Source organism: Lepus europaeus, chromosome 1, assembly GCF_033115175.1.
Source record: "Lepus europaeus isolate LE1 chromosome 1, mLepTim1.pri, whole genome shotgun sequence".
Classification (NCBI taxonomy): domain Eukaryota; kingdom Metazoa; phylum Chordata; class Mammalia; order Lagomorpha; family Leporidae; genus Lepus; species Lepus europaeus.
Genome location: NC_084827.1, coordinates 61,553,371 through 61,576,662, shown reverse-complemented (window position 1 = coordinate 61,576,662; position 23,292 = coordinate 61,553,371). Strand labels below are relative to the sequence as shown.

At 42.1% G+C, this 23,292-nt stretch overlaps 1 protein-coding gene across 1 annotated transcript in view; it reads left to right on the top strand.

Moving 5' to 3' along the window:
- The first annotated feature begins 1,180 nt into the window (after positions 1–1,180).
- MAP3K2 (mitogen-activated protein kinase kinase kinase 2) overlaps positions 1,181–23,292 on the top strand; it is an 83,214-nt gene continuing 61,102 nt past the window's right edge. The window contains exon 1 of the mRNA XM_062180273.1: positions 1,181–1,227. The gene's annotated coding sequence lies outside the window, so the exon portion shown is untranslated. The remainder of the gene's footprint in view (positions 1,228–23,292) is intronic.

Here is a 23,292-nt window from a genome sequence, read left to right as displayed (position 1 = left end):
TGGCGGGCACGGCTCCCACGTGCGTGGATGGGGGGAACGGTGCGGGAAAGCCTAAGCAGATCTTTAAGGAAAAGAAGACAGGGGTTCCGAAGATGCCTTCTAGGCCAGAAAGAACAGGCCCAATTAACTTGCATGTGATTCTGCTGGGTACCGGGAGCGAAGGAGGAGTGGGGAGTGCGGGGGTCTCCGCCCCCTCCCGGGCTGCGTGAGGGTCCCACGTCTGTCACCCAGGATAAAACACAAAATACTCACAAAACTTGGATCTCTCCCTTTACGGGGCTGGCTTGAGTGGCCGACCTACAGTAATTTCTCAGATTTTCTGACACTCGACTCTCAGGGCCTGGGGCTTTTCGCCTCGCAAACGACCCGCCACGAAAGAGAACTGGCTCTCTGCCTCTGCCGGCTCAGCAACCCACGTGGGAGGCCCTTCTCGGGATCTCCTTTGACGTTGGGGCCGCGCCCACACGCGCAGCGGGGAGAGCACCCAGCCAGGTGCGCGCGCTCCGCGCCCCGGCACAGCCAGGCCTGGGAATCCCCGCGCCGCTCCTCAGGCACGCACCCGGCCGGCGCGTGGGCGTCGCTGGCCACTGCGCAGGCGCCGACGCGCTTTCCTCGGCCGGGCGCGCGCTCGCCGCGGGTTACGCTCTGGGAGGGCGGAGGGCTGCGCGTGCACGAGCGGGCGACCGTGACGTGCGCCGCGCTACGCTCGACGTCACGGGTCCGTGTGTAGTGGCGGCCGAACTGCCCTCAGCGGCGGCGCCTGACGCGGGTGGTGTGGCTGCTGGGCGCGGCGTTCTGGGGGTCGCGCGGGCGGCGGCGAGGGCTACGACCGGGACGCCCGACACCCGAGGCCGCAGAGCCGCCGCCCCCGCCCCTTCTCCGGCCTCTGGCGGTGCCGGCCCTCGGCTTCCTCCTTTCCTGGCCAGCCCTCCGCGGGCCTTGGGGCTGCAGCGGCGAGAAGCACCGAGGGGGCGCCGAGAGGCCCCGGCCGGCCGCGACGCTCCACGCGCCCGCCTCCCCGGCCGGCCCGGGCTCCATGTGAAGGAGGGACGGGCCCGGCCCGCCGGCCCGCGCCCGACTGCTCGCGCGCCCCTCCGGCCCCCGGGGGCGCCGCGGCCTCCCCGGAGCGGGGGCCGCGGTGACAGGCCGCGCGGGGGCGGAGGGGCGGGCTCGGCGGCGGCGGCCCTTCCGCGGGCCTGCGGCTCCGGCGTCCCCGCAGAGCGCCCGGTACGTGCCTGTGTGAGTGTGCGTGTGTGGCAGGGCCGCGGCGGCCTGGGTGCCGCTCCAGCGGGGGCGGGGATTTCGCTCCCGGAGGGCAGACCCGGGTCTCCCCCTGGGCCGCAGGGCTGTCAGATGCGTGCGGTGCGGGGGTTTTGGAGGCACGGTTGCGGCCGGTGTCTGGGACGAAGCGGGGATGTTACGTGGAGTGCGTCCCGAAGTGCTGGTCGTCTTTGCACGTTCGGAGCGTGCTCGTTTCTTGTTTCCCCTTTCTTTACGGACCGTTTAGCTAGTGTTTACGGAGCTCCTCACTCGGCGCCCGGTGAGGCGGGCGCGTTGTCTCCCCATTGTACAGATGAAAAATAGAGGCTTTCCCCAAGAGGAAAGCGTTTGCCCAAGGTCACGCAGCCGGTGGCTGTCGAGGAAGTCTTGATTCGATTATGCATGCGTCTTTCCTTCTTGCAAAAAGAAATATGTGAGGAAAATGAGCCAGGCTGGACAGTTTATTCCTGGGGATAAATTTTGAACGCATAGGGAGATACGGTTTGCTTTTCCTTGGCGGAGGCAGTTATATATATTTGGCAGCCCAGCCAAGTCATTTTCTTAGTTTTTTATTATTACTTTAAAAATGGCTTAAGGTACCTTTACCTTTTGTGTAGCAGGTCTGGATGATTTCCCTTAAAAAAAAAGTATTTGGTAAAATTGTACATGTCATGAAAAGTTAGTTTTACTCGTGCAGTTTGTTCTTGATGCATACAAGGAACTTGCAGTTGGGTTATTTGCTTGAGGTTTCCTTATTGCAAAATTTGTTGCTGGATTATGTGGCAATGTCAACACACAAAGTAATTTGTGCGTTTTGTCTTATGTAATATTTCTTAGTTCAGTGTCAAAATTTAATTTTTTAGGATATTATTTTTTGATGATGAGATTTTTTTTCCATTGGTGTGGAGTGCTACAAACCAGTGTTGGGAAGCTCAATGAAAATGACCATTTGTCAGTAATATTGATGTAACTATGATTAGTGGAAAAACTAGAGCCAGAGCTTTTTTGCAGAGGAAAATGGTGATACATTCCCTTGAGTGACGGAAGCTTTTGACTTAGTTGGAAATGGTTGAGAAATCTGTTGATGTCCAATGTGGGTACTCCGTAATCTCTCCAGGATGTTATCAAGTTGAAGAAAATTCGTTGTTGATGTCTTTGTCTATAGAGAGAAGATCAAGTTTGTAGAGTTAACTAGTGGATGGTTCCTGGATTGATTTATTTGGTTAAAATATAAACGCATGTTGAATCTTGTTGAGTATGATATTCTTCTAGAATGGTTATATGGCTGAGCTCTCCATGTATCTGATTCGAGATTAAAGATTTATATTAAATAATTGGATTACATTATATACTAATCTTTTAAGCAGTGTTTCAGCTAGAACTTTCACTCCTACTTTACTTTATTGCTACCATAGAGATAAATGAAAATGAAATTGTGTCCTGTGTTGTATATTTCCTATAGCTCTTGCTTCAGGATGATTTTTTCCTTATGCAGTTGATGCTTTGTAGGCTACCTATGCCCTCAGCTTTTTATGATTTTAAGTATACAGAAAAATCAGTAATAATTAACACTAATGATGAATCCCCAGATCAACATTTGTTGATATCATGGTCTATTTGCTTTTTCTTTAAATATGTGTGTTATTTTTGGCTGATCCATTTGAAACTAAGCTGTAGCACATTGTGATACTTTATCCCCACATTATGATACTTCACCCCTTAACACGTTTTACATGGCCAAAATACCATTATTGTTAATTTTCTTAAATGTGATAATTAAATCTCTCCATTTATACTGAAAGGCCTTTTATGACTTTGTATTTTCTCTCCTGTCAAACCAGGATCCCATCAAAATGTATTCATTGCTTTTGATAAGCCTTTTCAGTCTCTTCAAGAATGGCTTCACCTCCTCCTCCCTTTTAAAATTACATGGATTTAAAAAAAAAAACATCAAGGAGATAGTTGTCTTATAAAATGATTCGCATTCCAGATTTGTCAGGTTTTTTTCCCCTTCAAGATGTCATTTAGCTTGTTCCTCTATTCCCCTGTACGAGCTGTTAATTGTAAATTAGGTTTTAGTGGTTCATTAGTTTCAAATTAACCATGTTGGACAAGAATATCTAATAAGTGATGCCTAATAAGTGATGTCATGGACTTCATGTTGCCTCCCTCTGGGAGATGTGTACTGCTCAATTCCATTATTTGTGACGCCAAGTTTGATCACTTGGTCGAGGGGCTTAGGGTAAAATGTACTTTTCCCACTGCAGTCAGCAAGTGGTCTGTGGCCTGGTTAGTTAGCACTGTGAAGCTAGCCTGTTCTCCAGTAATCTTTCACCTATTGGTAGTAGCATCTATTGTTGATCCTTGTCAGGCTGACTTTTGAATTTCTTTGTTAAACATCTTTTGTTGGTCTATAGATGGAAACAGAATCATAGGAATTGTAAAATATCTTGTTCAGATATATAAAATCTGATTCTGATTTTGTGGAGTTTACAGTTTTTTAGTGATGAATTCAGGGTGTCTCTCATGAATTTTGCAAGAAACCTGGCTTGAAAATGGAATACATTCAGTGTGTGTCTTTTCCTGTACTCTTAAGGAGTATGTTAAAATTTTTCTTAGCAGCCGGCGCCGCGGCTCACTAGGCTAATCCTCCGCCTTGCGGCACCGGCACACCGGGTTCTAGTTCCGGTCGGGGCACCGATCCTGTCCCGGTTGCCCCTCTTCCAGGCCAGCTCTCTGCTGTGGCCAGGGAGTGCAGTGGAGGATGGCCCAAGTGCTTGGGCCCTGCACCCCATGGGAGACCAGGAGAAGCACCTGGCTCCTGCCATTGGATCAGCGCGGTGCGCTGGCCGCAGCGCGCCTACCGCGGTGGCCATTGGAGGGTGAACCAACGGCAAAAGGAAGACCTTTCTCACTGTCCACTCTGCCTGTCAAAAAAAAAAAAATTTTTTTTTCTTAGCATTGTTGCACAAGAATAATCAGAAATTGTAAAGGAGGGGTGAATCTGATAAAAAATTTTGAAGTTCTAGAGTTATAAATTTTTAGACTTTGTGTTCTCATTTCTTAATGATTATGATAGTAAGCATTTATTAATAATTGTGATAATGAGATATGTTGATTACATTTGGTATCTTTTTATTACATCAAATAGGAATAATAAAAATACAATTTGTCAGCGAATTAACTGAGATCTAATAGGTGATTGTATTAAAGAAGGTTTCATAATAGGATTTCTGTAAGTGATACGTTCCCTCATTGAAAGTATGAGTTAATTTGTAAAACTGTACATGAAGTTTTTCCACATACCTCTTTTGCAAATCAGGATGAAACATATATATAGAGAAAGTAACTCTTTCCCTCATTCTCAGTGTTTTATGAAATATATCTGTATATCTGTATATACACACACACATACATGTAATTTTGTCTGTTGTCTTAGGTATCCCTGGGATTTACTTGGAACATTGATTGACTGTTTCTCATGAGGGTTGATCATACATTTGCTTAGTAATCTCTCTCTCTCTTTTTTTTTTTTAAGATTTATTTATTTGAAAGGCAGAGTTACAGAGATGGAGAGATGGAGAGATGGAGAGAGAGAGGTCTTTCATCCACTGGTTCACTCCCTAAATGGCTGCAGTGGCCAAGGCTGGGCCAGGCCAAAGCTAGGAGCCAGGAGCTTCTTCTGGGTTTCCCACGTGGGTGCAGGGACACAAGCATTTGAGCCGTCTTCCACTGCTTTCTCAGGCACTTTAGCAGGGAGCTGGATTAGAAGTGGAGCAGCCAGGTTTTGAACCGATGCCCTTATGGGATACCAGTGGGGACCCCCTGTAATATCTCTTGTATTGTTGTCTTTATTGTAACTTAAGTGTTAGGTTGTTGCTGAATTTTCTTTGTAGTCCTTACCGTAACTAGCACATTGCCTTTGTTATAAATGCTCAGTAATTATTTGATATTCATATTAAAAACTATGAGATTTATAAATTTTGGACTTTTTTTCTCCCATTTGTGAAGTTAGTCATATAATATGGACTTTAGTGATTAATAATGACAAATTAAGAGTAGTTTAAGGTATGATTTTATCAGTCTATTTTTAATTTTTTTATTTGAGAGGCAGAGGGAATGCTAGTACAAGTACAAGCTCTTCATCTTCTGGTTCACTCCCCAGAACTCACAGTCCCTGACTGGGAGGCCAGCCGAGGAGCTGGAAGCTCTCTCCAGGTCTGCCACATTGGTGGCAGGGACAAACTATACTTGAGCTGTCATCCCAGTTTCCACATTAGTGGGAAGCTAGAATCAGGGGCTGGAGCTGGGAATCGAACCCTGGCACTCTAATGTCTAATGTGGGTATACAAAGCCTTAGGCTAAATGCCTGCCCAGTATTCTCCTGATGGTTCCCAAATTGGGCCCACTCATCATCACTGACTCAGAATGCTCCTAGAGCACTCTCCACACCTGCCTCTACCATCGTACTTAACACATGGCACAGTAATCACCTTTGTGTCCATCAGCAGGAAGTTAGGTCTTCAAGGACAAGAGGTGGTGTTTTGCTGAATTTGGTATCCTAATATCTAGCTCAATACAGACAGTAGGGACCTCCTTTGATTTTTGTAGGCTTAAAGACAGTGTCTACTGTAACCACTGATGATGTGCTGGTTGAGTTTCCTTTGTTTCTTTTTTCTCCCTTATTACATTATTTTATTAGCAAACTTAATTTTCTACATTCTAGATACTGATTAAGTACTACTTTAAAGATTTTTTTCAAAAAAAAAAAAGGGGGATTTATTTATTTGAAAGGCAGAGTGATAGAAAGGGAGAGACTGAGAAAAGGGGGGTCTGGGTCTCCCATCTGCTAGTTTACTACCTAAATGGCCACAATAGCCAGGGCTGGGCCAGGCTGAAGCCAGGAACCTGGAACTCCATCTGGGTCTCCTACATGAGTGGCAGGGGCCCAAGTACTTCAGCCGTTATCTGCTACTTTCCAGGTGCATTAGCAGGGAGCTGGATTGGAATCGGAGCAATCGGGACTCTAACCAGCATTCTTACATGGGATACCATCATCGTAAGTGGCTACTTAACCCACTGGCACCTACTTTATAGATTTTCATCCATTTAAACCCTACCACAACACAGTGAGTTAGTTGCTGTTAGTATGTCCGTCCATACTGCAGATGAGGAAACCGAAGCACTGGGATAATAAATAATTTGCCTATGTTTACACATCTTGTCTGTGGTGGAACTGGACCTTGAGTATAAGCAGGCCGGCTCTAGAATCTGTGCTTTTTATGCTGCATCTCTGCTTTATCAGGGCAATGAAAAACTGGATTTGGTTTAAAGTAGTTATTATTCATCAAATACCTACTGTGTACCAGAGTGAGGAGTTTCCAGAAGGCCTTGAAGAGTAGGCAACAATTTTAACAAAATTAACAAACCCTACACATTGACCAGCCAAACTTACTACTATGTTTATTGTAAAAAATTTAAAAATACAGAATAAGGAAGAAAATAAAGGTGGTAAATAGTTAAGAGTATGAGCTTGGGAGTCATATCTGAATGTGGGTCTCAGTTCTGTTGCTTAACCTCTCCAAGCCTCACTTTCTTTGTCTATAAAATGGTGATTATGGTACCTAATTCAGGTTTGTTATGAATGTAAATGGTACCTAATTCAGGAGCAAACCTAGCAGCAGCATATGATGTGTTCATAAAACATAAGTTATTATATTAATCCCCCATAATCCAAACATATCTTGTCTATTTTGGTGTATATAGAAGCCCTTTTATTTAATGTGGTTAGGACTGGTGGTATTTAGTTTAATAAAAATACATTAACATAGAGGAATAAAAAATGATACCTTCACCCTAGATATTTTATAGGAAAACATGTAAATTTTAAGCAACCTGAGCACATGATCCATCCAGAATTATATTTTCCCCCTTGTCTTACAATTGATTCATCTATATCTAATTTAACTTTAAAAAATCTTTCTAAATATTCTGCTTAATTTTCATGGAAACAACTGTTTTTACAATCACAGCTTCATTGGTTTGTGTCATTTAGTTAGACTGTGATTATAACAAATACGTAAACATAACTCTTGATAAGTTGATGGGAACAGAAATATATTGGTTTGATAAAAAGTAAGCTCAACTAGTGATGCGTGCTCAGTAATTTTGGCAGGCTTCACAGAGAGTATGGAGAGTGCTTGGTGAATTTGCCAGATTGGTTTGTTACGCAGTTTGGATACATTTGCCTTGCCTTCTAGTATCTGAGTGCAGGGATACATGCATTATACAGATGCTTAGAGGACTCAAGATTATATAATCATAATGTTTGAATTTGGTGTTAACTCCTTCAGATTTTTTTTCAGTTTGTGCTTTTGGTTTTTCTTTGTATTCAGTTCCTTGTAAATATGTATAGTTTTTAGAATAGATCTCAAATTTTCCATATTTCATCTCTTCTGTTTTCTAGTAGAGCTTTCTGGGTTTGACCTCCGTAGCAAACATCAATAGTCCTATTCTCTGTATCCTCCAATATCTTCTAAAATAATTTTTCATTTTGTTTTAATTTTGCATTTGAATTTTTATCTTAGCACCATGTCATTTTGCATCTCAATCTGGTCTCCTTTTTGACTTTGTGTTCCTGTTTGAAAAAGGAGAAATAATATTTGAATGTCTCCTATGCGCTAGGAAACTCACACATTTTTTTAACCTCGCAGTATTATCCCAACTTTACAGGTGAGGAGGCTGAGGTTCAGAGATGCAACAGATCTTGCTCAGGGATGCAGTGCAGTTGAGGTTGTGTATGGCTTCTCCAGTACAGTAGGGACTCTTGATCCTCTTGTTGCCTCTATGTTGCTCACATGTTCTCGTTATCTACAACATTCCCCATAGGAATGTGTGCATTGGAATTTTCTGGGGATGGGGTCAACATGGTTAAAAAATATGCAGATTCAATTGAAAGTTATTTATTTGTGGGGCAGAGAGAGAGAGAACATTCCCATCTGCTGGTTCACTCCCCAAATGCCTGCAATGGCTAGAGTTGGGCTAAAGCTAAAACTGGGAGCAGGAACACAGTCCAAGTCTCTCATGTGGGTAGTAGGAACCTAATTACTTGAGTCATCACTGCTGCCTGCTAAGTGTACATTAACAAGAAGCTGGAGTCAGGAGTCAGAACGAGGATGTAGAGTATGAATGGCTTAACTGCCTGGCAAAATGCCAACCGCTTAAATTTAGGTATTCTCGTCCATCATCTTTTTAATTACTCAAAGAGTTCTGATAAATCCTTGAGTAAATCTGAATGGTTGGGGCCAGTGCTGTGGAGTAGTGGGTAAGGACACTGGCATCCCATATGGGCGCTAGCTAGTTCGAGTCCCAGCTGCTCCGCTTCCGATCCTGCTATGGCCTGGGAAAGCAGTTGAAGATGGCCTGGGTCTTTGGGCCCCTGCTCCCACGTGAGAGACCTGGAAGAAGCTCCTGGCTCCTGGCTTTGGATTGGCACAGCTCCAGCCATTGTGGCCATCTTGGGAGTGAACCAGTGAATGGAAGGCCTCTCTTTCTCTTTGCCTCTGCCTCTGCGTATCTCTGCCTTTCAAATAAATAAATAAATCTTTAAGAAAAAAAAATCTGAAAGGTATTTTTCTTTTTTTTTTTTTTTAAAAAGATTTATTTTATTATTTGAAAGAGTTACGGAGAGGGAGAGAGAGAGAGATATCTCTGGAGAGAGATCTCTGATTCACTCCCCAAATGGTCACAACGGCTGCAGCTGAGCTGATCAGGAGCCAGGAGCTTTTTCTGGGTCTCCCACTTGGGTACAGGGGCCCAAGGACTTGGGCCATCTTCCTCTGCTTTTTCCAGGCACATTAACAAGGAGCTGGATTGGAAGTGGAGCAGCCAGGACTCCCAGTGCCCTCATGGGATGCTGGTGCTGCAGGCTCGGGCTTTAACCTGCTGTGCCACAGTGCTGGCCCTTGAATGGTATTTTTCTTTGTACACTTTGGGATGAGCAAAAATTGGTCTATTTTAAATAGGTAGTATGGGAAATATGTTCATTTTTCTATTGTAGGGGAAGTAACATGGGAGAATTTAATGTCCATAATTAGCTTCTTGAAATGAATCAAATGAACAGTAGGAATTTTTAGTGTGATTTTTAAAAAAAGTCTCTATCATTCTGAATATGCTGCACAGAATAAAATCAAATTTCAGGATCTTAAAATAGCAACAAAGGTTTATTTTTTACTCATGCTGTGTGTTCATTGAGGGTCAGCTCAATGTTGTTGTCATCTTTACTTTGGGTCCCACTTTGCAACCTCACTTGGGAGCAGCCACTGTCTGGAACATTACTAGTTGCTAGGACGGAGGGAAAACAAAATGTGTCAAAGCACACTCTGGCTTTTAAAGCTTTTACCTGGAAGAAACATTCACCACGTCTACCCACAAAGTTCTGTCCAAGGGAAGTCTCATGGCTGGTCCTGGGGTAAACAGGAGGAGGAATTCAATCTTTCCATACGCCCAGAAGGAGAAAAGTAGGTGTTCGTGATCAGCCCTACTACATAGACGATGTTTTCTGTGAAGCAGTTTTAAAAGTGGGGATGATGAGAGTTTAGTTGTTTTTTAAGTCTTTGGGAATAGATTTGTAGCCTAAAGTGAAGTCAGTTGTTTCTGTTAAATGCTTCCAAGTCATATTTTAGATGTGTGACTTAAAGATACTTCCTTATCATTATTTGGTATGGGATTACTCTGTTTAACTTTGTTACATTTTAATGATATTTATGGAGCTTTAATCCAAAACATCTTGTTCTTTTATTTCAATATGATAAGGAAATGAGACTTAAGGACTCTGGTTCAATTTAAGAGGAGAGATTGGTATGATTTATATTATGGCTTTATTATATTTTCTAAGCAGTCTAGGCATTTTAAAGTAGCTTATTAACTCCTTAAAGTTAGGAATATCTTATACATATATTGTAGAATAATTAGCATGTCAAATAATAACATTTTTAGGATGCTCAGATACTGTAAAGAAACAAGAAATAGAAGTTGCTCAGCCTTAATATTGATAAAATCTACTTTTGGAGATGATATGACATTAATCTAGGTGGTTTATGGTTAGTGGATGGCTGCATTCTGATGACTTAGCCCCCCAGCCACTGTGTCTCTTCATATTTAATCTTACCCCATGATTTGAGGAAGGGTAGGTGAGTTATGTGTTCTGAGATCATGTAAGATATGTTAACATCACAACATTATATCCCAAGTCATGGGTTGTTGGATACTGCTAGAGTTGAAGGTGATGGTGATGTGCCTGAGCGATTTCTTGCCTAGAGTTTTCCTGAAGGGTGTGTCACAAGCCAAATTCTATACTGCTCTTTTTCTTTCTCTTTTTAAGACTTATTTATTTGTTTGAAAGGCAGAGTTATATACAGGGAGAGACACAGAGAGAGGGGGGTGGAGAGAGATCTTCCATCTGCTTCCATTCACTCCACTCCCTAAATGGGCTGCAATGACCGACTGGGCTGATCTGAAGCCAGGAGCTTCTTTCAGGTCTCCTACGTGGGTGCACGGGCCTAAGTACTTGGGCCATCTTCTGCTGCTTTCCCAGGCGCATTTGCAGGGAGCTGGATCAGAAGTGGAGCAGCGGGAACTGCAACCATGCCCATATGGGATGCTGGCACTGCAAGTGGCTTTCAACCCACTGTGCCATGGCAGTGGCTCCCTATACTGTTTCTTAAACACTGATGATAGGTAGGAAGCCTGCGTTCAGTCTTAAATCTGTCATAGAAGTAGATTGTGATAGAGTAACTTCAGGATTTCTGAACTTGTAAAAATAAGGTTGCCCTGAGTGATCTCTTGAGGATCTAATTGTGATTCAGTGAGACTTACAACTGAATAAATAGTAAAGAGGCAGAAGAGACCACGGTTTCTTGCTTGGGAAGTTGTTAACATGACAGCAGTCGGGAAAGCTGTGTTATAGGACAACATTTGGAAGGAGGATAAACAGCTCTGTTTAATGTGATTAATTGATCTGTATGAGATCTCTTATTTCAAAGGTATTTTATAGGTACCTTGCATTGAACTGTGCTTGATAGGTAGGAGACTCTCAGTAAATGCCTGTTGGAAGAGTGAATGAGAGGGACAGAAATTGGAATCACCTGTGGCACCACTCAGTCATGCAATCCAGGATAGGAGGCGTTGAGCCCTAGAAAATAGAGAGAACTGAGTTATTCTCAAGTTATGAATGGAAAGCCAGAATAGTGAAATACATTTTTTGAAATACTTTAACCAGAAATCAAGGAGAGTGTGTAAAAGATCTCTTTAAGAAAAAGAAGGTATTAGAAATATTGTACACACAGTCTTATGCTCAGTAGAAAGTTAAATAATTTAGGGGAATCTTGAATATATCCAGAATGACTACATAATCGAGTGAAGATTCCCTACTTCCAATGGGGAGGCACCAGAAAACACATTTGGGACAAACTATATATATTTTTTTCTTAGAATTGTTCTGTATCTCTGTTTTTCCTTTCTCCATCTTTACATATCTAACCAAAGCCCAAAAGTTCTCCTACACATCCTTAGCTAATTTTGTTCTTAAGTTAATACATTGATACTGACATTTGTTAATTTCATATCTCCTTTAGTATTGTCTCCATTAAATCTTGCTTTGTAAAAGTAGAAAGCAATGTGGCTTCTTTGAAACAAGGAATACTTCAGCTTCTTTGGAGACAAGGATAGTGGTGCAAAACTGTTTGTTAATTGGAGGCAATGAAAGGACTGAGTGGACAAGATTTGCTTATGCAAGAAGATCTTGAAAGGGGAAGTTGCTGAGATTTCTTGGTCAGAGGATTGGGAGAAAGCTTGAATACTGGCATCATTTAAAAGTTTGCTCAAGGAAGCAGAGCGACTACAATGATATGGAAAAAGGGACTTATGAAAGAAGTTCAAGACTGAGAAGCCAGGGTCTCCAAGTGCAGATGAGAGAAAAGTCACTAGGTGTTCTGGGCAACTTGGAGTTTGCAGGTGAATCTAAGAAGCCAGGTTTGCCCAGCTCCTGGAGCAGGACCAGCTGGAGCTGGTGGAACATCAATAGAGATCTATTACCCCTTTTCCTGAAGTCATCCATTCAAGCTTTTGGTGGTGGACTTGGGTTTGGTTGCTTGGCAATCAGGAAGAAGAGCTGTATGCAGAGCAGGGGAGAGCAGAGACATAATGTGATTTAACCATGATCTTTACAATAATTTGCCTCTTGGCCTGCTCTAACTTGGAATCTGCGAGAAGAGAATTCTGGGAAATGTAGTTTGAACTTCACCAAGTTGACACAGTATACACTGTCATAGCAGTTAAGGAAGAAAACCACAGTAGGAGATATTACAGTTGTGGGAGTTCACAGTGATATTTTACAAATTTAGGCTTATACTAATGTGAGAGAACAAATTGCTTAAGCTCTCCAAGCATGTATCCTTCTCTCTGAAACGGACAGATAATGCCTTCCCTATCAGATTGTTGTAAATATTGTAAATATTTGTTTGTTTATATTGTAAATATTGTAAAATATTAGTAGAATGTCAACCCAATGCAAAACATTATAAATAGTAACTTTTATTAGTAATAGTAGTTGTAGTAACTGCACAACTAATGTAGAAGATTGAGATATAAGAAGAGTATATTTTGAAAGAAGGGGGTATGTGAAAGTAAGAAATATGAGTGGAAATAAGAATAAAGTAAAGGACATAGTTCCTGTATTTGAGGATATTGTAATCTAGCTTCAGAAAATATAAGTAAATAATATGGAATGGTTAGGAAGCTGTTGTATGAGGTAATACATTTTTTTAAAAAAAGATTTTTATTTATTATTTATATGAGAAGTAGAGTTAAAGACAGTGAGAGGGAGAGATGGAGAGAAAGGTCTTTCATTGGCTGGTTCACTGCCCAAATGACCACAGCGGCCGGAGCTGGGCCAATACAAAGCCAGGAGCTTCTTCTGGGTGTCCCACGTGGTTGCAGGGGCCCAAGCACTTGGGCCATCTTCAACTGCTTTCCCAGGCCATAGCAGAGATCTGGATTGGAAGAGGAGCAGCTGGGACTAGAACCGGCATCCATATGAGATGCCAGCACCCCAGGGGGATAATTAACCAACTGCACCCCAGCACTGACCCCAAGAGGTAGTATCTTTTAAGAAAGATCACTTTTGCCGTGATGAGTAGAGAGATAGCAAGTGCTGTCATTCCAGTATTGATAGGGTCTTGAAGTGATAATATATATCAAATGCCTCACATACGGTCTGGCAGTCCATAGATGATAATTCTCCACTGTCATTTACAGATGAAAATATGACCAGGTGGATAAGGTAGGGACAGCTTAAAAGATGGGTCTTTATAAGATGGGTTAGACAAGTATAAATGAGGTAGGAAGCATTTCAGATAGCACAGAGACAAAAGGTGGGCATCAATAATGTACATGAAGCCCTTCCATAGCACAGGTTAGTGCCTGTTGACTCTCCTTTCTGCTTCCTTTGGTTGCCTGTAATTTCTAGAGATTGTGTTTGTTCCTGTTTGGTCAGTTGCCCACTCTGTATCATCAGTTATGGCCAAGATGTGGAACCATGCCAGTAATTTGGTGACATTCTCAGTAATCATGTGAATAGTTGGACGTGGTGGTGGTGATAGAAGGGACAAGTTTCCACAAGAAGGGGATTTCTGGAAGCAGTAAGTGCCCACTAAAGGTGAATAATTCAGTCTCCCTTCTACTTAATGTGCTACCATTATTCAGTATTATAATTCACCTATCTCAATTCCACAAATTAAGTATTTTATTCTCATTCTGTTCAGTCTATATTTCTTTAGGTTTACCACATTTTTTTAAAATTTTTAAATTTTTTAATTTTTTTAATTTTTTTTTTTTTCTGACAGAGTGGATAGTAAGAGAAAGAGAGACAGAGAGAAAGGTCTTCCTTTTTGCCGTTGGTTCACTCTCCAATGGCCACTGCGGCTGGCGCACTGTGCTGATCCGAAGCCAGGAGCCAGGTGCTTCTCCTGGTCTCCCATGCGGGTTCAGCGCCCAAGGACTTGGGCCATCCTCCACTGCCTTCCCGGGCCATAGCAGAGAGCTGGCCTGGAAGAGGGGCAACCGGGATAGAATCCGGCGCCCCGACCGGGACTAGAACCCGGTGTGCTGGCGCCGCAAGGCAGAGGATTAGCCTGTTGAGCCATGGCGCCGGCCTAGGTTTACCACATTTAACAATTTCAAGCTTTTGTTCTTTGGCTATCACTCTCCTCCTCCTTGAAGTACATCTTTTAGAAATGTCTCAAATATGGGTCTTTTGGTGATAAACTGTTTTCTGTTTGAAACCTTTCACTCTTGAATGATTGTGAATGAAAATCTAGTTTAATGATTATTTTCACTTTAGCATTTTGAAATCCATTCAGACTTCTGCCATAAAATCAGAAATAGGAAGCAATATGTATGCTTTACTAATTATGTTTTTTTTTTATTGTAGTATTAAGACATACGTAATTGGCTTTTGGATAGAAGTATTCATATTGATTTTCCTTTTTCATACTATTTTACTTTTAAAGTTCACTGAACATTCATTAAAAATCTTACAGGATGTCAGTAAAAAAACTTTTAAGAAATTTTTAATTTAGTTATAGTTGTTCACTTGCAAAATTATTAACAAAATGTATGACTACTTTCCCCATGTTAACTGTCAAGATAAATAGATGAATTAATTGTTGTTTGTGATTATAGAACTTATTTCTGGTAGAGGAGACAGACATACTAGGGTGTGATCAGATAATTTACTTTTTCTTTTATAAGATTTATTTATGTATTTGAAAGTCAGAATTACAGGGAGAAGGAGAGGCAGAGAGACAGGTCTTCCATCTGCTGGTTCACTGCCCAATTGGCTGCAATGGCCGGAGCTGTGCTACACAGCACCAGCCCCTGGGATTATTTAATATATAAAATCTTATAAATATTTGAAACATTCATATCAAGTACAAAAATATAATAGCGTAATAGTTGAATACTGAAGCTACATTTAAAGAGTGATGGCAGTGTTGATCTTGTAAGACTGAAACATAGCTAAATGTCAGCTTATCCTATTGAAGACAAGAAGTAAATAGATAAAAGCCTCAGTTTGGCCCCCAAAAAATTAATTTCAAATTGGTTAGGTAGGAAACCATGCCCAGAAATGAATTGCAAAGTGCTAGGTGTGGCATTGAAATTAATTGGAAATGATTTGGGGAATAAGTTATTTATTTATAGAGAGAAAGAGAAAGAAAACTTCCCATTCACTGGCCCTTTCTCCAGATGCTCACAACCACTGCAGCCAGGGGCTAATTCCAGGTCTCCTCCATAGGCAGGATGGTTGAGCTATCCCTGCTGCCTCCCAGGGTCTACATTAACAGAAAACCAGAATCAGGAGCCTGAGCCAAGTGTCAAACCCAGATACTTTGGCGGTGTGGATCTTGGACATCTTAACTGATAGGGTAAGTGCTTACCTCAAATAAATTGTTTGAGGTATATGGTAGGAGTAAGGATTATTAAAGAGAAGAGGGATATGGGCATTCAAGGGATGGGCAGAAACCAAGGCCCAGGAAGTGGGATCTAGCATGTCCTTTGAAAAGCAGATAAGTTGGATTGACTCAAATAGATGTGTGCTATATTGTGTTATGATTGTAATGAATCAAGTTTGTGATTTTCTTATTTAAGTTGTATAGGCTAGCTATGTGCAAAGTGTGTTAAGTACTGTGGAATATAGATATCTCATTAGGGGCTGGCACTGTGGCGCACTGGGTTAGTGCCCTGGCCTGCAGCACCAGCATCTCATATAGGCACCGGCTCTAGTACCGGCTGCTCCTCTTCCGATCCAGCTCTCTGCTGTGGCCTGGGAAAGCAGTAGAAGATGGCCCAAGTCCTTGGGCCCCTGCACCCACGTGGGAGACCTGAAGAAGCTCCTGGCTCCTGGGTTTGGATCGGCGTAGCTCCGGCCATTGTGGCCAATTGGGGAGTGAACCATTGGATGGAAGACCTCTCTCTCTCTCTCTCTGCCTCTCCTCTCCCTGTAATTTTGACTTTCAAATAAATAAATAAATAAATAAATCTTAAAAAATAAAGATATCTCAGTAATGTTTCTTGCTCTCCAGAGCTTACTTCATAATGAAGATAGCCAGGTACACTAATCTTATTATGGAGAATGGAGTGAAGAGCATTGTGGAAATTGATTTAGTGAGAATTGGTTAGCCTCCAGTTTTTATGTTGGAGTTTGAAGTTCTGGCAACATGTGATGACTTCAGAGTTCTGACTGTGAAGTACCACATTTGATGTTATTTGGGAGTTTATGATAAGTAGCAGAAGGTATTTCAGCAAAGTATGTATGCTGTTAAAGACATTAGTAATATTTTGGAACTTAGTATTTTATCTTTTTTAAATTAGGAGGTTGGTGAAGGGAGCATAGTGGTATATGATAGGCATGTGTTAAATGTTGAACCAATAAACAAATGAAAGGCAATATGATACAGCATGCGAGAATGGATTCCGAACAGGATTGGGTTCAAATGCTCAACTTAATGAATCTTAGCCTTTTTTTGTGGACTGCTCACTGTGCTTTGGTATTATTTCAACTGCTTTACAGATATTTAATTTAACCCTTATAATATTCATATGAAGTAGATACAGTTACTGTCAACATTTTACAGATGAGATGGCTTTTTTCAAATGTCTGACAGAATTATTAGAGTACAACACTCAGTTTACTGTGGCTACACCAGCCCAAAGTGATTGAAGAGTTTTAAAGAAACCTGCATTTGTTAGAGAACTGATTTAAGAACTATACTCTTTTTCTTTTCTTTTAGAAAAAGATACATTTATTTGAAAGGCAGAGCATAGGTAGAGGTAGAGTTTTCTTTCATTCACTGATTCGCTCCCCAAATGCTCACAAAAGCCAGTCTGGGCCAGGCTGAAGCCAGGAGCCAGAAACTCCATCCTGGTCTCCCATGTAGGTGACAGGGTCCCAGCCACTTGGTCCGTCTTCTACTGCCTGTTTAGGTGTATTAGCAGGCAACTGGATTGGAGACAGAGCAGCCAGGACTCGAACTGGCACCTCAGTATGGAATGCCAGCAGTGTAAATGGTAATTTAATCTTAACACTGCCACAGTGCTGGCCGCTACCATTGTTTTTAAAGATAATCTAATGCAAAATAACTAGAGTTTATACACATTTAAAACAAATTTCCCAGCTTTCTTAGCCTGGCTTAAGAACTTTAGGGGAAGGAAAAATTCCTAAGTATGTGTGTGTGTGTGTGTGTATATATATATATGTGTGTGTGTGTGTCTTAAGTATATATATGTCTTAAGTCTGTTTTGTGCTATTATAAGAGAATGCCATGGAGTGAATGAATGATTTATGCAGAACAGAGATTTATCTCCTCTGTTCTAGAGGCTGGGAAGCCCAAAATTGAGGGGCTGCCTCGCTGGTGGAAGGCATCACATGGGAGAGAGACAGTGTGCAAGCTGTTTTTTATAATCAACATTAATTTATTCATGCCCTCATGGTTTTATCATCTCTCAAAGATTCCACCTTGTAATACTACTGTTGTATTGAAGATTAAGTTTCCAGCACTTGCTTCTAGGAACACATTCAAATCATAACAGTATATGAACTTAATTTTGTTTAACAGATATTTCATAATTACGACTATATGCCAGGCTCCTTCTAAGCACTTTACAAACATTCACTTGTTTAATTCCCGTCCCATAACAATCTGAAGATCTCCAGATTACAGGTTAGGAAACAAAGGCAAAAAGAGATGAAGTCATTTGCCTAAGGTCTCTCACCTGGTACGTGTCAGCTATAGATTTAAATCCAAGCAGTTTGGCTCCACAGTATGAGTTTTTAACCTCTATGCTTGCTGTCTATTTTTGTAAGGAACATGACCCATTGAGAGAGGAAATGTGGATGAGTAAGAAGGAATCTGTTACCAATTACAATTGTTGTTTCTGTGTAATACCTAAAAAAGGAGAAAAATCAGAACTTACTATTTAGAGTTTCATATGCCTTTAACCATGAGCTGTTTGGAGAAAGAGAAGCGAACTGACATTTATTGAGAATGTCTATGTTAGGTGTTTGTGGTAGGTGTTCTCTTTCTCTTATGATATACGTACATACTCTTATTTAGCACTTAAGGCAAACCTGGGATGTAATCTCTTCTGTCTTCATTTTATAAATGAGGACATGGGTTCATAATAACCCAAAGTCACACACAACTGTTGCTAAATTTTGCACTTGATCTTAGCCAAAAGGCTGAAAAGCGTTACTGCTAAATTTTGAACCCAAGTCTTTTTGTGACTCTGAGGTGTCCTGTAATAATACTTTGCTGCCTAAGGAAATGTAGAAACTTAAGTTTCATTTTCCAGGTGAACTACATATTCTTTTTAAATGTTCATTTAAGAAATGATAAGACATTTTTTAAGGTTAATTCATTAATTTATTTGAAAGGCATAGTGGCAGGAAGTGAGGCTGGGAGACAAGAAACAGACACAGACACACTGATCTTCCATGCTCTGGTTCTCTCTTCAGATGTCCACAATAGCCAGAATTTGGGTCAGGCTGAAGCCAGAAGCTCCACTGTGGTCTCCCACTTGAGTCACAGGAACCCAAGTACTTCAGTCACCTCCTTAGCCTTCTCAGGTGCTTTGAAAGAAGCAGGTTGGGAGCAGAGCAGCTGGGGCTCAAATCAGCACCCTGATGTGAGATGCTTGGCATTGTAAGCAGCAGCTCAACCCACTACACCACAGTGCCTGCCCCATGATAAAACCTTTTATCAACTAAGAAAACCTTTGAAAGTATTTATTAGTTTGAGAAGGAGAGAGAGCGACTGGGTGGACTGATGGACTTTAGGTCTTCCTAAACCTTATTCCATTAACTTCAGTCGTCACTGTTCCCTTCCAGGATCTTCATTAACTGGAATCTGGATTTGGAGCCAGAGCTGGGTATTGAATCCAGTACTCTGATGTGGGATGCAGGCATCTTAACTGGTGGTATCTTCACTCCTGGGCTAGATGTCCACCCCTGGAAAGTCTCTTAGAAGCTTGGTAGGAAAAATGAAACAACTGTATCCTAAATGTAATGATTATCAGGACCACAGAGACTTTTAGGTGAAAATTATATTTTTCTCTGCTTTTCTGAAGATATGTAGGAATATTTGCAAATAATTGATATTTTATATGAAATATGTGATCATTCAGGCAATTTGAGATAACATGAGGTTACTTCACTAAATGTATTACATATTCTGAAGTAATGTTTTCTGCAATCATTCCAGGTGGCTTTATGCTTACTGTTGCTGCTAACATTATTACTTCATATGATTTGAGAACACTGTTAAAATTCCTGTTAAATTTGAGTTTTATATGGTTTTGATAGATATTATGATAAAAGGTTAAGAAAGTATGGGGCCGGCGCCGCAGCTCACTAGGCTAATCCTCTGCCTGCGGCGCCGGCACACCGGGTTCTAGTCCCGGTCGGGGCGCCGGATTCTGTCCCAGTCGCTCCTCTTCCTGTTCAGCTCTCTGCTGTGGCCCAGGAGTGCAGTGGAGGATGGCCCAAGTGCTTGGGCCCTGCACTGCATGGGAGACCAGGAGAAGCACCTGGCTCCTGGTTTTGGATCAGCGCGGTGTGCCGTCCGCAGCGCACCGGCCTCAGTGGCCGTTGGAGGGTGAACCAACGGTAAAAGAAGACCTTTCTCTCTGTCTACTTCTCTCACTGTCCACTCTGCCTGTCAAAAAATAGAAGAAAAAAAAAAAGGAAAGTATGGAAAAATACATAATGAAAGATCTTGAGGCCCTTCCTTCTCACTCAGTTCTTAACCAGAGGTATCCAGTATTACTTGAAAAATACTTCTTGGACATTTTCTTCATAATTTTTAATGTTTGCAATTAGGATATGTCTAATCAATGAAAGCAAATGTGATTTTTTTAAAAGATTTATTTATTTATTTGAAAGTCAGAATTACTCCGTAATTGGCCGCAATGGCCAGAGCTGCACCGATCTGAAGCCAGAAACCAGGAGCTTCTTCCAGGTCTCCCAGGTGGGTGCAGGGGCCTAAGGATCTGGGCCATCTTCTGCTGCTTCCCCAGGCCATAGCAGAAAGCTGGATCGGAAGTGGAGCAGCTGGGTCTCAAACTGGCGCCAGCCCTGTGATTTTGTTTTTAAAAGGTCAGAATTCATTTACAGTTTGGTAAATAAAGGGTCAGAAGTTTAAGTAATATTTTTGAAAAACAAAAATCAATGAGTGTCTGTATGGTGGTGAGACTGGTAGTATGACTCATAAATTGGCTTAGAGTCAGTGATGAGAGTTGCGGAGTTAATAGCATTAAAGAACAAAAATTCTTATAACCTTATTGAAATAATTGGCATACAACAAACTGTACATTTAAAACATACAATTTGGTGAATTTTCTTATATGTATATCCCTGTAGAACTATCATCCATCTCAAGGGAGTAAACATATTAGATCCCCTCCAAAAGTTTGCTAGGCCCTTTTGAAATCCATCACTATCTGGCCTCTATTTATTGTTCCTAGACAACCAATGATCTGCTTTTTGTCACTACAAATTAGTTTGCATTTTTTAGAATTATGTGTATTATATGGTATGTACTTTTTATGTGTAGAGGGAAGAGTCTGGCTTCTTTCACACAGCGTAATTATTTTGAGATTCATCCATATTCTCCTAACTTTATCAGTAGTTCATTTCTGTTTATTGTTGAGTATTGTTTATTCCATTTTGTGGATACACCACAATTTATGTAACTGTTAACCTGGTGATGGACACCTGGGTTTCCAGTTTTTAAGCTATTGCAGTTAAATCTAAGAACCTTTGTGTGCAAGTACTTGTGTGGATATTTGCTTTAGTTTTTCTTGAATAAATACGTAGGAGTAGAATGGCTGAGTCATATGCCAAACTGTTTTCAGTGATGATTGTACCATTTTACACGTTCTACCAGAGTACAGAGTAACATCTTTGCCAATACTTCATGTGGCCAGACTTTTGGAATCAGTGTGGCTTTTCTTTTTTAAGGTGAAACAGAGGGAATTTAGCTTTATTTTCCCCAATAGCAATATCTGGCATTAGTGTGTTGTACATTTGTTACAAATGAAGAGCCAGTATTGATGAACTTTTTTTTTTTTTTTTGAGAGGCAGAGTGGACAGTGAGAGAGACAGAGAGAAAGGTCTTCCTTTGCCGTTGGTTCACTCTCCAATGGCCACTGAGGCTGGTGCGCTGCGGACGGCGCACCGCGCTGATCCAAAGCCAGGAGCCAGGTGCTTCTCCTGGTCTTCCATGCAGTGCAGGGCCCAAGCACTTGGGCCATCCTCCACTGCACTCCTGGGCCACAGCAGAGAGCTGAACAGGAAGAGGGGCGACGGGGACAGAATCCGGCACCCCGACTGGGACTAGAACCCGGTGTGCCGGCGCTGCAGGCGGAGGATTAGCCTATTGAGCCACGGCGCCGGCCTTGATGCACTATTCTATACTAAAGTCTATAGTTTTTGTTAGCAGTCCTTCTGTGTTGGACATTCTGTGGGTTTTTATGGATGTTTAATTACATGAACCTACCATTATGGTATCATACAGGATAGTTTCGCCTCCCTAACAATGGTCTGTGGCCCATGTGTTCCTTCCTCTTGCCTTTCCCACTTATGCCATGCCTGGCAGCCACTGATATTTTTATTTTCTGTATAGTTTTGCTTTTTTGGGAATGCTGTGTGGTTTGGAATCACATGTATGTAATCTTTTTTTTAAAAAAAAAATTATTGAGAGGTAGAGTTACAGACGTGAGAGGGAGAGACAGAGAAAAGGTCTTCTATCGGCTGGTTCACTCCCCAAATGGCTGCAAGGGCTGGAGCTGGGCTGATCCGAAGCCAGGAGCTTCTCTGGGTCTCCCACACGTGTGCAGAGGCCCAGGTGCTTGGGCCATCTTCTGCTTCCCAGGCCATTAGCAGAGAGATGGATCGGAAGAGGAGCAGCTGGGACTAGAACCAGCGCCCATAACTGCCACTCTGCCACAGCACCAGCCCTAGTATATAATCTTTCCATATTGGCTTGTTTTACTTCCTCTCCATGTCTCTTCATGGCTCCTAGCTTTCCTTGCTGTCTTTCAATGAAATCATCTTTTATCAAAACATATTTTAACTTGCTCAGCATTATGTTCTTTGTACTTTTATTATTTATTTTGATTTTTAAAAAGATTTATTTATTTGAAAAGCAGAGTTATAGAGAAGGAGAGACACTGAGAGGGAGAGAGAGAGAGATCTTCCATCTGCTGGTTCACTCCCCAAATGACCACGACAATCAGGACTGGGCCAGGCTGAAGCCGGGAGCTTCTTCTGGGTCTCCCATGTGGAGGCAGGGGCCATGGCACTTAGCTATCTCCCAGTGCTTTCCCAGGTGCATTGGCAGGGAGCTAGATCAGAAGGGGAACAACTGGCATCCCAGGCAGTGGCCTAATCTGTTACACCACAGTGCCAGCCCCTGTTTACCTTTTGAGGAACTGCCAGACTCTTACAAAATGGCTGCATCATTTATCAGCAGTGTGTGAGAGTTCTGATTTTTTTTTTTTTATTAGAGAGCGAGCAGGAGAGAGAGGTTGAGAGAGAGAGAGATCTTCTATCTACTGGTTCACTCCCTAGATGGCTGCAACATCCAGGGCTGGGCCATGCTGAAGCCAGGAGTTTCATCCAGGTCTCTCATGTGGGTGCAGAGGCACAAGGACTTGGGTCATCTGCTGCTTTCCCTAGGCCATTAGCAGGGAGCTGGATCAGAAGTGGAGCAGCCAGGACAAGAATAGCGCCCATATGGGATGCCAGCATTGCAGTTAGTGGCTTTACCTGCTGTGCCACAGCGTCTGCCCCATGGATGCTAACTTTTCCACATCCTTTTTGGTTCCTGCTATTACCTGTCTTTTTGTTTATAGCCATCCTAGTGCATGTAAGGTGGTATCCTCTTTCTCATGTGCATTTCCCTGATAAATAATGAT